This window comes from Ovis canadensis, chromosome 2 (assembly GCF_042477335.2).
Source record: "Ovis canadensis isolate MfBH-ARS-UI-01 breed Bighorn chromosome 2, ARS-UI_OviCan_v2, whole genome shotgun sequence".
Classification (NCBI taxonomy): domain Eukaryota; kingdom Metazoa; phylum Chordata; class Mammalia; order Artiodactyla; family Bovidae; genus Ovis; species Ovis canadensis.
The window spans coordinates 14,855,968-14,871,365 of NC_091246.1; positions in this window are offsets into that span (position 1 = coordinate 14,855,968).

The window sequence follows — 15,398 nt, forward strand, 5'->3', positions numbered from 1 at the left end:
GAAGCGCTTTACTTCTAGTCTTGGGATCCTAAAATTATCTAGTGGAACCAGTTTTGAGTAATTTTTTTTTAATAGGTAGAAGTGAAGGGCAGATAAACAGCTTATTAATACTTCATCATGCAACACCATTTATAGTTATACAACAAAGGTGATGAATAATTCTCAGTATAATATAGACAAAGAATTATAATAAAAGCAGTTAAATAACTTTGCCTCAACTAGTAACATTTTGGCAGCTGGTGGGTGCTGTGGGTATATATTGATATATTCAATTAACTGTCTTCATTCTTTAGAGAAACTGGGATGCTACTTAGTAGCTGTGTGATCTTGGACAGTTTACCCAAATTCTCAGAGATTCAGTCTCCTCTTCTGTAAAATGGAGGAAATAATATCCACATCATGAGTTTCTATGTATGAAGCATTATGTTTGATTGTAGGGTCCAACTTGAGTGAGCGGATAATAAATTATAGTTAAAGATGCTGATGTTGATGGTGGTACTTTGGCACCATGCTTCTACCACCTTTTTGAATAGGCCAAGAAAGCATTTCTTAATCACTAGTCTTTGAATTCCACTGGCAGGGATTGGGACTCAGCCAAAGCTTTGGCTCACTTTTTAGGAATTTGCTTGTGACCCATAGCATCACATCCAATCCTTTCCTTCTGTCCCAAGCCTCTAGCATAGCCTCTGCTGAGAAGGAGGCAGTGAGAACCCTAAAGAAAGGGTCCTATTGCACTGTCTGTTTCCTTTGGATATTTGAAGGCCAATCACTTGGTCCTTGGGATCACAGTATCTCAGGCCTCTTGTTCTTCTGGGATCCTGATGGAGTGTCTGTTGAAACTGTCCCCATCTTGGTGCTCGTGACTGGGGTCGGATGAGTGTCAGGGTTGTGATTAGACTTACTTCTGTGCCACTCACTTCTGATCCTCACCCCTGAGCTCAGAACTTCTGAGCTCCAGAAGCATGACAGGAAGAATAATTGATGATTGTGGGTCCCTGTGGAGCTTAGTAATCTTGCATCAGAGTTAATGAGACTCTACTGTGTCTCCAGCACTGGAGACCGTGGATCTCTCCAGGCAGTATGTGCGTCTCACTCTTTGCTTTATCCCATGTCTTATCTACTGCCTCTTAAGTTGCAGCTTCTTGAATTCTCAGTGAACTGAATTTTCTGACTTTGGTCTTTAGTACTGTACTCAATACTGATGGTGATGAAGATGATAATGACAATGAGAGCGACGGAAGAAGAGAGAGAGAAAATGACAAAATTAGAAGGGGACAAAGCAAGTGAAAGTCACTCAGTTGTGTCCGACTGTTTGCAACCCCAGTGGTTTACAGAGTCCATGGAATTCTCCAGGCCAAAATACTGGAGTGGGTAGCCTTTCCCTTCTCCAGGGGATCTTCCCAACCTTGGGATTGAACCCAGGTCTCCCACTGCAGGTAGATTCTTTACCATCCAAGCCACAAGGGAAGCCCAAGAATACTGGGGTGGGTAGCCTATCTCTTCTCCAGTGGATCTTCCTGACCCAGGAATTGAACTGAGGTCTCTTGCATTGCAGGTGGATTCTTTACCAACTGAGCTGTCAGGGAAGGGGACAAAGGTAGTCAGCAATTACGGGATACAAGCCATGACCCAGTGCTGGATGTTCAAGAGGGACAGTGGATATTACAGACTATCAAGTAGAGGAAAAATGGCTCACGTTTCCTACTGAGATTTGAATCAGAAAAAGTGCTTACTCCCATGATTCACATCAGTTCAGTTCAGTCACTCAGTCATGTCTGACTATTTGCAACCCCATGGACTGCAGCATTCCAGGCTTCCCCGTCCATCACCAACTCCCAGAGCTTGCTCAAAGTCACGTCCATTGAGTCGGTGATGCGATCCAGCCATCTCATCCTCCTTCAGCCCCTTCTCCTGCCTTCACTCTTTCCCAGCATCAGGGTCTTTTCAAATGAGTCAGCTCTTTGCATCAGGTGGCCAAAGTATTGGAGTTTCAGCTTCAACATCAGTCTTTCCAATGAACACTCAGGACTGATCTCCTTTAGAATGGACTGGTTGGATCTCCTTGCAGTCCAAGGGACTCTCAAGATTCTCCTCCAACACCACAGTTCAAAAGTATCAATTCTTCAGGGCTCAGCTTTCTTTATAGTCCAACTCTCACATTCATACATGACTACTGGAAAAACCATAGCTTTGACTAGATGAACCTTTGTCAGCAAAGTAATGTGTCTACTTTTTAATATGCTGTCTAGGTTGGTCAAGGCTTTTCTTCCAAGAGAAAATGTCTTTTAACTTCATGGCTGCAGTCACCATCTGCAGTGATTTTGGAGCCTCCCAAAATAAGATCTCTCACTATTTCCATTGTTTCCCCATCTATTTGCCATGAAGTGATGGCATTGGATGTTGAGTTTTAAGGCAACTTTTTCACTCTCCTCTTTCATTTTCATCATGATCCACATAATTGCATAAAATTGATGATGGTGGTGGCGGTAGTTTAGTTGCTAAGTCATGTTCAACTCTTGCGACCCTGTGGACTGTAGCCCACCAGGCTCCTCTGTCCATGGGATTTTCCAGGCAAGGATACTGGAGTGGTTTGCCATTTCCTTTTCCAGGGGATCTTCCTGACCCAGGAATCAAACCCAGGTCTCCTGCATTGCAGGCAGATTCTTTACTGACTGAGCATAGCCAACATTAATTAAGTACTTTCTGTGTGCCATCGTTGTTCTTAGCAGCATACATCTATTATCTCATTCAGTCTTTCCAACAGTCCTATGAAGAAGTCAGTACTGTTATTATTATCTCCACTTTATGGATGAGAAAACAGAGACATAGGGGCGTTAAGTGATTTATTCAAGATCATACAGTTTGTAATTGACAGAGCTGGGAGTTGAACTCAGCAGTGTGATTCCAGAGCTACCCTCTTAACTATTGCTATTGCTCTTGAGACACAAAGCAGTAAAGGTATGGGGCCCTATGTGCAAAGTGAGATGTAATCACCTTGGAAAACTGGGTATTACAAACTTGACTCTGGTTGTACTATGCTTTAATTAATCAGTTAAGACAAAATTTTCATTTTTAGCAAAAACAGTATATTAGTTGGTCAAAAAATCCACAGAGGGTAGAATAAGATCTTGGTTAAAGTAGTCTGAGAAAGGCACAAGTCAGGATGTTTCCTAGATTCAAGAATCCAGATATAGATACACATGACCTGAGTGATTGGGAAGACTGAGGCTCTAAGGTTGGAATTAGCAAAGGATAGTCCACTCCCAGATAAAATTATTGTCTATCAAAAAATTCGACAAAGTAGAGACATCAGTAATTCTCAGCAGACTAATATATGTAAACGAGGAGTCTGTTTGAGTCTGTTATATTATCCTCTGGTCTTTCCTTTTTGTATAGGCTTAGCTATAATGTTCTCTCTTGAATATCTTCATTTTTATATGAAACAGTTTTTGTTTCATTTTTTTCTGTTTGAGAAGGTGATACCTCTCTTCAGTAAGACACATTAACTGCAGAAGTTTATTATTAATCATTAGTTGTGAGCACAATAATTATAATTACATAATTGTTCTCTGCATCCTATAAGATTAGGGGTAGGTGGGTGTCAACAGTTGTCACATAATTATAAAATCATGAAATTCACATTGAAGTCTTTGATCTAGAAAGTTGTATAGTACAGCCTTGAACTATGTATCAAACACACTTAGAGAGCAAAGGGCGGTAGAAAATGGCCCTTTAGCTCTCTCTTCAGTCTGCCTTTCCGTTGAGCAGATTCTGCTTCAGACGGGTGTCTGGAAGTGCTTTAATTCTGATGCTCCTCATCTTTTCCTTTCATCACCTCTGTCTTCCCCAATCCTGGAGAGAACCTGATGCTTCCTGGCCCCATTTTGGAGCACAGCTGTGAGGTGCTCACATCGTTTAGTATAGAACCTTTATACTTTATACCAGATCTTCCTGGTAGTAGTGATACCTTCTTAGAGCAAAATTGAGTCATTATTATGCTGTCAGATGTCCTCCCCTCCAGAGGGAATGAGAAGGGAGATCACAGAACTTGACAAATGTCCTGAAAAGGACAGGAACTATCATGCCACAGTCTGTTGGAATACAGTCATAACCTTAGTACGTTGACTATTTGAATACCTGACCAGTTGGCAAAATGGCCTACTGGACAATTCTTGAACAAGAAATGGAGAGATACTGATTTGAGTCCAGGTACTCTCGCCTACCCGCTATGTGATTTTCGGCAAGTCAGCTTTCTCTCTGAATTTTGGTATCTTCATAACACAAAGAAGTTAGACTAATTCAATGATTTCAAGCTCTTAAGAATACTCATATATCACTTTCTTTAAATATTCCTGGGATTATAAACAGATAAAATATTAAAGCAGGGTAGCTCTGGGGTTCCTGGTCTCACCCATGTACACCATCTTCCTCCACCTCATGGTAGAACCTGTTTTTAACAGTTCTAGTATACTGTAATAGGTTATATGAATGATCTTTTCCAGTTCAGAAATTCTGCATGACAATCTCAAGCAAAGGCAATAGCTTAATGAAAGTCAGCATATATATATATATAATCCATATCAGCTATTTAAAAAAATATTTTTCTTAGAAAAACAAAAGCCCAATAGTTCCTTAATATATTTCAGCTCAAAGAAGCAGGTGAACAAGTTGTAGTAATGTTAGAGACAGTAGACCTAAAATGAAGTCAGGAGTTGAATCTGGGAACAGAAATCAGATTTCACACCTGTCTTCTATGTGTCTTTTAAGCATAAATGCTTCTGAATCAATTCATAGAGCATCGTTGGATTTGAGATTCTTGAAGGCAGTCACACCATGTGCATATTTCACCATACAATATTTCCACGCAGTTCAGTTCCTCTCAGCAAATTTGTATCAAACCACTGAGTGTTTTTCATACTGTTTATGGGTTTCAGTATGAAGCCTGATGCTGGGAAAGATTGAAGGCAGGAGGAGAAGGGGACGACAGAGGATGAGATGGTTGGATGGCATCACCAACTCAATGGACATGAGTTTGAGTAAACTCCAGGAGTTGGTGATGGACAGGGAGGCCTGGTGTGCTGTAGTCCTTGGGGTTACAAAGAGTCACACACGACTGAATGACTGAACAGCTGAAAAAAAACACCAACAGCTGAATGTTTTGTCATATGATATTCTGCACACATAGTGGCCGTGAGGGCGATGGACTGTTCTGCCAAAACTGTGAGTGGCTCTGGTTTGTCACCTGTCTGGTAGATTGATATTCTGCATTGCCTGATTTGTAGTTGGCCCTCAAAAATATCTGTGGAGTGAATGGATGAATTCAGGAAGTTGACTCTGGTCACTGAAAGGTCCCAGTGGTCACTCAAGCCAAGCCTTATTGAGAACTAGCTTAACAGTTGACACAGCCATTCAGAGACCTAGCCAATTATTGTTCTTGCATACATGTGAGCATGGAAACATGAGCCTATAGAATAATAACTTCACAAAATGAGAGGAGAATACCCAGGGCCTTTGTTTTATGTTTCCAGTAGCAAATAATATCCGGAAATCAGACCTTCAAGGATAATGTTTAAAAGTAATTGATAATTTGATCTGTTTAATAAAAAGTAGAAATATATATTTGTAAGATGTCATGCTGCCTGTGCCTCCTTGCTGGTGACCAAAAACTCATTAGTCTAGGATTGACCTATCTACTGTCCACTTTGAATCAGGAATTTTGGTTTACTAGAGGCAAAGGCAGGAAAGAGTATCCTATTGATAGAATCCTAGTTCTTTTCTCTCCAGAGTATATTTTATGCTCACTGGGTTGAACCAGTTACTCATTTTGTTTTTGTGATTTCAAACTACATAGAATATTTTTGTAATCTGAATCTATTTTTTGAGTTATGGATGGTTGTCAAACTCTTGTTTGAAGCTGTAAAGTTTATAGAGTACCAGGGTAGCATTTCTCTTACATGGTCAAGAAAATAAGAATTAAAGATATTTGATTCTAGTGTTTGGTTTATCCTGAGGTTTTCACATGTTTTACTTAGAATATATTTTACTATTCTCTTGACTTTCAAATGATGTTGTAATTTTTGGCTATGCCATGTGACTTGCGGGATCTTGTTTCCCCAACCAGGGATTGAACCTGGGCCCAACAGTGAAAGTGCTGAGTCCTAACCCCTGGGCCACCAGGGAATTCCCCACATTTGACTTCTGAGATGCTTCCTGATAAAAGGGTTCTGCAATCAAGCAAATTTTACTGAAATGATGCAACAGAACCAAGGTTGGGTTAAAAATTATTTTAACAATATATCTGAGTTTGTGTTACTCAGAATCTTATTCCACTTGGATATGACTTTTAAATGTGACTGATTAATACTGACATTATATGACTTAATGAAGTCATAAATGCTTAAAAGAAATTTTACCAAAAAGGCTTAAATATAAAGTTAAAAGTAAATTTTAATATAATTATCTGATGGAAAATGATGGAAAATGAATGAACTCCATGCTTTCCTAAAGAGACTGTGGTAAGTACTGTGGTTTTCCCTTCACGCCTCAGGGTTATCACTATGAATGCTGCACAGTGTTAGGGAGCAATGAAGCCTGCCTTCACAACTCTGTGTGCGCCTCTTTGCCTTCAGGTCCCTTAGTTCTTTGAGTTCTTGTGTGTACTTTTTATTGACAGGCTTCATCACCTCCTCTCTGAAGTTATTACCTTCTCATTTATCTTTCCATTCTGACCCATCCGTTTTTAATTTTTTTCTGATGTGATGTGGGATAGGCTAGTGCAGTTTTAACAACTATGTATAAAATAAGATGAATGTATTCTGAGATCCATAGCTTTAGTAAGGTGTATGAGTATTACTTCAAATTCATGATATTTAGTAAACACTTATTTTTCCCTGTTCTTTTATTTCTCTTTTATTCCCTGGACTGAATAATTGCTATTTTGAATGTGGAGAACTTCTGCTTCTTAACATATATGACTAATAGATGAAAATTTTCTTTTATTTAAAATATTAACATATTTTATTGTAAGAGACCATTAATTATTATACATTCTCAATTAGCCGTACACATACACTGTCTGAATGGCATCATGGACTCAGTGAACATGAGTCTGAGCCAACTCCAGGAGATAGTAAAGGACAAGGAAGCCTGGAGTGCTGCAGTCCATGGGGTTGCAAAGAGTCAGACACGACTTAGCAACTGAACAACAGTAGTACACTGACCGTTCCAACCAGTCAATCATCAAAGAACTTCCATCCACCTGGTAGCACACATCATAAGTATAAACAGATTAAATAAGAATGCAAGACTTATCAAGTTCAGTGATTACACATAAAAAAATAAATGAATGCCATGGTATGTAGTTATCTCAGTCACACTAAATGGAAAATTTGCAAATCATGCTCAAGAGACAAAATAGGACATCACTTCCAGTGAAAGCCACAGACTCAGTAGTGTTTCCACTATTGATCAAACTGAGCTGCCTGATGATACTGGATTAGAATTCTGTATTTGTTCACATCTCTGTAGAAAGACGGAGAAGGCAATGGCACCCCACTCCAGTACTCTTGCCTGGAAAATCCCATGGACGGAGGAGCCTGGTGGGCTGCAGTCCACAGGGTCGGTGAGGGTTGGACATGACTGAGCGACTTCACTTCACTTTTCACTTTCATGCATTGGAGAAGGAAATGGCAACCCACTCCAGTGTTCTTGCCTGGAGAATCCCAGGGACTGGGGAGCCTGGTGGGCTGCCGTCTATGGGGTCGCACAGAGTCGGACACGACTGAAGCGACTTAGCAGCAGCAGCAGCAGCTGTAGAAAGAAGTCAGGTGAAAATCTGTGAAGTCATAAATACATTCAAAAAATAATTTGGCCATGACAATGACTTGAGTAGATCACAAAAACCAAGAAAACCATAAATGAAGGTATGAGAAATGTGATGATATTAATACAAACCCTCTGAAGACCTTTATCTTTTAGAAGTGCAGACTAAATTATTGGTAAATTAAATAATATGATATTTTGAATTTGCTACAAAAGAGCACAGGATTGGAAGAAGGAGGAATTTAAAACAGAAACAAGATTGTGAATTAATTAATATTGAAGCTGACAGTAAGCACATGGGGTTCACTTATATTTGTCTCTTTTATTTCTCTTTCTTTTTCTGGATGTTTGAAATTTTTAATAATTGAAAAAGTCATTTATGTGACTAAGAGCCATTAATTTAAGGTTGAAACACCACACTAGAAAAATATTTGCAGCACTGGTAGGTAAAACAAGGGGTGATATTTCTAATATACAAAGGACCATTAACCAATGCATGAAAAAGTCTATACAAATAAAAAAGAATGGTAATAAACATGAACAAGTTACAAATGGAGAAATACTAATAGCCAATGAATATATATGAAGATTTTCAACCTCACTGATAATCAAAGAAAAGTTAATGAACATAAAACTCATCTATCAGATTGGATTAAACATGTTAAGGGAAAAAAACCCCTCAACTATAATGAGGGTATAGGTAGATGATGTAATTTCCTATGCCGTCTCTGGAAGTGTAAATTGGCACAAACCTTTAAGAGTGTAGCTTGGCAATATGTTTCAAATTATAAAATGTAAATACACATTGACATCCACATTCTACTTACGGAAATTTATTTGAAGGAGATATTGGTGCAAATGACAAAAAAGGGAACATTAAGATATTCTTGTTAATATGAAAGATAGAATATAATGCCCATTAATAGGAAGCTGGCTAAGTGCTCTATAATATAGCAGATAATGAAATATTTTACAGCAATTAAAATGATTATATATCTCCTTATTTATTGCTAAGGAAGAGATCCATGTCATGTATTTGAGGAGAAAAGCAGTATTTAAGTATTTGCATTTTCCAGTTTATAGAAAATACATGGAATATCTGTATACATGCATAAAGAGGAATGTCTGGAAGAAGGTTCACATCTCTGCTGGTTGGATTTCTGGTAATTTTTATATTACCAGAAATTTCTGGTAATTTTATATTACCAGAAATCTTCTGTGTATTTTTGTACAATGTATAACTAAGAAGTACAATTTATCAGAACCAGTTTGTCAAAAATAGTTCATATCATAAGCCTAAATTCCCCCCAGGGTATTGAAGTGCTAAGGGATTGTGAGCGAGCATGTAATTCAGTGTCTTTGTATTTCTAACTCCTTGTGGTGCCTAGTAGGATCTGGGAATCCAGGCAGTGACCACATGTAGGGGTGAGGCTTGGGAGCAGAAAAATAGCAGCTCTTCCAAGTTTGGAGGAGTGGAACTGGGATTTAGCCCTGTGAATGTGGCCTATATGGGAAAATATGCTAAATGGGGTGAGAGTTAGTGTTGGGCAACTCTAACATCATCAGGTCAACAATATGATCACAGATGGATGATAGGAAACAACAGAACTTGAGATGGCACAAATCTACACTGATGGTTACTGAGAGTTAGAACACGGAGCTACATAGGTGCCCTAGAATGAGAGAATTAGAACTTTGTTGTTTTGTTAGAAATCCAAGATTATCAACCTAAGTTGGAAGCATGGCCTAATTTCAGGTTCAGTGGGAGGTGTGATAGGAAAGATTAGCTGATAAACTGATATTTTGACCTACTTAGGTACTAGCTTAGTCACTGGGATAGTAATAGTTACTAAGGAAGAGAACATTTTGGGCCAGTACCAGGGCAATCAGTGGTAGAGGCTGACATCCTCTATTTTCTGTCATTTATAATGAGATTTGTTCATGCAACTCATCTGTTGCTCTGTATACTTTCAGTGTATGTAGTTCTTGTTTACTTCTAATCAGCTAGCCCTCACATAATCCCCTGGACAAGAGAGACATTCATTGGAAGTCGGTCAAAAGGAAAATACTATGATGCATTTAAAAATATATAGGACAGATAATTTTCATGCAATCAAAATATAGCCTACAACTTTTAGCCCTTCATCTCAGGTTTTTGCATCCATTCAAAGTAAGGCTAATATTTCTTCCTAAGTTTATGTTTCTGAGCAATCTTCTAATCTGATTATCATGGACAATAAAGTCACTGAAAGGTGTGTGAGTATGAGAGAGGAGACTGGAAATATTTGATTTTATCACATTCTTAAAACCAAGTTTGGATTTTGTTTTGTTTTCAGAATTCTTTCTTTCTGTTGTAGGATCTACTGGGTCTTTTTTACCTTACCCCTGCTATAGAGTCTGCTAGCTCCTGGTCAAGTCCCAGAATGTAGTTCAGTAAGATTTAACAGAACCCTTACTAATGAGTTTGAATGAATACTGCCCACTGTGGGCATTGAAACTGGGGACGGTTGGCACAGCAGATAAGTCAATTATAAGGATTCCGTAGAGGGGCTGCAGAAGAGTTCATCTTCCTGTTGATGGGATATCCTGTTCACAGCTTCAGCCTCTAGAAAGTCTTTGATTCAGCATCAAGTTGGAACTTTTAAACACTCCATTGGGCCTTCGTTGGCAGCTGCTCTGCCAGCATACACAGAGCGCTCATTCTTCTTCAAAGGGCCACACGGCCTGCTGGTGGGCCAAACCAGTTTACACTGCTGTTGCTAGTGGGAGGGAGAAGCAAGCAAGCATGGATCAGCGTGGCCTAAAAAGGCCCCATTTATCCCTTTCCAGCTCAGTATCCTCTTCTCCAAGTGCATGCCTCCTTCAGCGTACCTCTTGTTTGGTGGCCTTTAAGCTGCAGTTCTTATGGACTGAACTACCTCTGACACTCCTCTAAAATAAATTCCTGAATATACAACAGAGGCTGTTACAAGGTGCCGTCCCTGTCCCTGGGGGAAATGGCTTTGTGGAGAAGTAATGTCATCACATGCCCCTCCACACACCCACCTTTCCCTTTGATCTTGGTGTTTACCTGTGGCTTATTGGTACCAAAGCAAACTGGGTATTGAGCATTTGACTTTGAAATAGGCCTGGTTGTCCAATAGGCATTCTTTTGAAGTCAGATCCATTATGCATTGTTTATTGTCCTTTCAAACATACCCACATGTATTTCTAAGACCAAGCCTCATCTTTACTCATTCAAAAGGAGCACTGGAGTTTGTTGCCATATTAATTATCCTTTGATATTTTTAAAATGGGAGAAATAATATCTCTGGAGTCCATTTTGTCCACTTACAAATTATTTTAACAATATATGTTAAGGGCAATTTTACATTCTTTCTATCCCATTACTATCTTCCAAAACACAATTATATGTCAATTGAATGACTCAGAACTTCTTCAGCCCAAGTAATAAATCATAAGTGTAATGGGTAAAAAGAATTTGTCGTTGTTCAGTGTGTATACAGAGTTATGTGGCATATAACCTCAAATTTCTTTCAGATCATGTATAAATACATAATAAAATAATAATACTCATTAGTCAACACCAAATATAAGTTCCAGATGTCTGAACATCAAAGTATTTGTAGCCCTATAGGAACTGCCTTGAGACAGGAACCGTTCTTCAGAAATGGTACTGGAAGAAATCAGGCTACAAAAACCTCCCAAATTCTCTGAAACAAAAGCTATTCTTGTTTATACATAAATTATGAATGACTTTTTAAGGGCTGACTCATTGGCCAGTGCATGTGCCTACAAATCCGGTTTCACAAGAGAATGAGAGCTGACGGGACTAACAGGAATTCTACAACAAATCATTTTTTCCCAGCTTGCCTCTAAAGCAAGTCAGTTTGTCCGGGTTTTTGGCCACCACTCTTGTAAAGGCACAGTGGGTTTATTGCTCCTATTGGGAGCTCTGCCACGGCTCTGATGCCACTTCAGTCGCCTAGCAGGAACTGCCTGCTTTAAGCGCACCACTCACCAGCCCTCCTCTGCGAAGAAGCCTTTGGTGCTCTCAAGCTAGTCCAGGGAAGAAGGGACTCGACAGCCCCCTCAAGCGGTGGAGCTGGAATGGCATCGCGTGCTGCGATTCATGGGGTCGCAAAGAGTCGGACACGACTGAGCGACTGAACTGAACTGACTGAAACTTGCCTGAAATCACTCACCCAAGAAGCTTTTCTCTGGGTGTTGGCCTTGTGTCCAGGTGGATTGCCCTGGGAGACAACAGCATCAACTTCTAATCTCAACTCTGCCATGTATTCAAGGTCTGGTTTTAAACAATCAACTGACTTTCCTCAGGTTTTTTCATTCATAAAATGAGATGTCATACAGGACAACCTTTCAGCTCCTGTCTGTCTTTGATGAGCTATGATTCTGTTTTCCTCTACACAAAAGGAAGTAAGTGAATATGTTACTTAGTTCACCCACATGATGTATTAGATCCCAGTGACCAAAACTGCTAATAAATGGCCTAATTAATCATGATTCAATTTAAGATTTCACTGTTTAACAGAACTTCCAAGACTTGAAACATTCTCTCTAGGAAGGAGGAGAGGGGCCAGGATCTGCTTATTTCCTGAGAGTTTAAAGATGAAAAAGTAAAGCCAAGACAACTCATTGGCAACATGAAAAAAAATCCTATTATCTTTTTCTTCTTCAGATTTTATTATAGGAATTTCTTACAGGAATGAGGGAAAGAAGGCATGCGCTTTTTAAAATGCAGTGATTCAAACCCTCCGGTGACTGATAGTACATGAATGTCAAGAATTTTAAACATGACTTATCCATTCTAATTTTTCTACCCAAAATGCTTTTTGTTGATTTTTCTAATCATGAAAAAATGTCCCTAAGAAGGAAGTGTTTGGTTCTTGAAATGTTGAACAGAGACATAAGTATTTGAATCTGAGCTCCATTGGACTTTGGGGAGCTGTGACCACACTTCTTTTCCTCCTTTTCTCTGAAGTAGTTTGTCTTTATCCGCACCCTTGTCTATGGTTAGAATCCAGAATTTCCTCTGATAACAAAATTTGATCACTACAAGGTAGTAATAGTGTTCACTTATCAGTTCTCATTACTAAATAAATGACTTCAAACTTCACAGGCATTGTGGAATAAAATCAACATGGGAGAGCGATTACTTAAATCTTGAAGCTCCAGTGTTGCACAATTAACAATAAATCCATTATTGCTTGATGTATTTTCTCAAACAAAAAACACATGTGACTGGGAATTTAAAAACTGAACAGGCATTGGCAAATGTTTTCCAAATATAATACACCATCCTGACAGCTAATGCATCAGCAATGTTTACTTCAGCAAATGTTTCCAATTTGGAGGCAGAAAAAAAAAATGAGTGTCTAATAATAATCTTTTACATTTGAACATGTGTATGGTGCTTTAGAGTTTACAGAGCACTTTCTATGTATACATCCACTCAACTGATCCCTGAAACCACCCTGGGAGATAGATGGGACACATATTATCTTCCAGCATTTTACAGTTGCCCACTCTCGTCCTGCTGTTGTGTGTTTTTGTGACTTCACACGTGTTCTTCCTGAGTCCCGGCATGCCCTCTTACCCCCCTCTGTCTCATTTTTCGTCTAGCCAATTCCCAGTCGACCTGAAAAATCAATGTAACTGTCGCCTCTTTTGAAATCCTCTGGACACCCCAGTCTGATTTAGGCGTCTCCCTTCTCTGCTGCTTCTGTAACCTATGTAGTATAGCAGTGATCATATTTGACTGTGATCGTCTTTTTTGCCTTTCTGTCTCCCTTGCCAGGCTGTGCACTAACTTGATTACATTGCTCTGTTTTCATTTACTTGTCACTGTCACATAGTAATACTCAGTGTTGAAAACACAAATGCGCTTCATTTATGCGAAGAGGAAACTGATACTCCTGAAATTGTGTCTTGTTCAAGGTCATGTACCTAGGGAGGCACAGAGGCTGAACTTTAAACCTGTGATGCTGGTCTCCCAGTTCAGTAGCCTTTCTTTGATAGCGTGCTGTGTTTTCTTTTTTGTTTCTATTGAAATACATTAAGTGATCATTGATATAACATAACAGCATCTTGAGGGTATTTCTTCAGCAAATATAGGAAACCACTGAGAAGAAATATGCTAACTTTTTTCTTATTCATTTATTATTTTTAATTCACTATTCACTTCCTATTTTCTCCCAACAGGGATTCGAGGCAGCTTAAAATCAAGTTTATGTAAAACAAAGATAAAAGATAAAGAGCCAAGTAAAAGAGAAAGCAGAGACATTACTTTGTCAACAAAAGTCCATCTAGTCAAGGCTATGGTTTTTCCAGTAGTCATGTATGGATGTGAGAGTTGGACTATAAAGAAAGCTGAGCCTTGAAGAATTGATGCTTTTGAACTGTGGTGTTGGAGAAGACTCTTGAGAGTCCCTTGGACTGGAAGAAGATCCAACCAGGCCATCCAAAAGGAAATCAGTTCTGGGTGTTCATTGGAAGGACTGATACTGAAGCTGAAACTCCAATACCTTGGCCACCTGATGCGAAGAGTTGACTCATTTGAAAAGATCCTGATGCTGGGGAAGATTGAGGGCTGGAGGAGAAGGGGACAACAGAGGATGAGATGGTTGGATGGCATCACCAACACAATGGACATGAGTTTGGGTAAACTCCAGGAGTTGGTGATGGACAGGGAGGCCTGGCGTGCTGCAATTCATGTAGTTGCAAAGGGTCAGACATGGCTGAGCAACTAAACTGAATTGAAAAGAGAAACTAAGGAGGGAAAGAGTTGCATCAAAAGACTTAGGGTAAGGAGAGTGATGACTGAACTTAAAGCTTGACTCTGAGCTTCTTGTGTTCCAGGTAAACAAGGAAAACATGGTGTGCTACATTGCTCTTATGTAAAGAGAAAGAACGTCCTGGCAGACGATTTTTTCCCCTAGTGTTAAACTTTGGGAGGAATTTATTAGATATATATTTGTAGGAGTCCATGAAAAAAACACAATGGAAAAACCTGTACCTACAGCTCCCCAAAGAGAAATTTCTTCATCAAACATGTATTGAATATCTCCTGTATGTTAGGCACAGTATTAGGACAAAGATTCAAAGGTGAATACAATATGATCTTGCCTTCAAAAGAATTCATAGTCATCTTGAAAACAAAAGTAGTTTACAGCTTCAGTCAGTTCAGGTCAGTCGCTCAGTCGTGTCCAACTCTTTGCGACCCCATGAATTGCAGCACGCCAGGCCTCCCTCTCCATCACCAACTCCCAGAGTTCACTCAGACTCAACGTCCATCGAGTCAGTGATGCCATCCAGCCATCTCATCCTCGGTTGTCCCCTTCTCCTGCCCCCAATCCCTTCCAGCATCAGAGTCTTTTCCAATGAGTCAACTCTTTGCATGAGGTGGCCAAAGTACTGGAATTTCAGCTTTAGCATGATTCCTTCCAAAGAGCACCCAGGACCAATCTCCTTCAGAATGGACTGGTTGGACCTCTTTGCAGTCCAAGGGACTCTCAAGAGTCTTCTCCAACACCACAGTTCAAAAGCATCAATTCTTC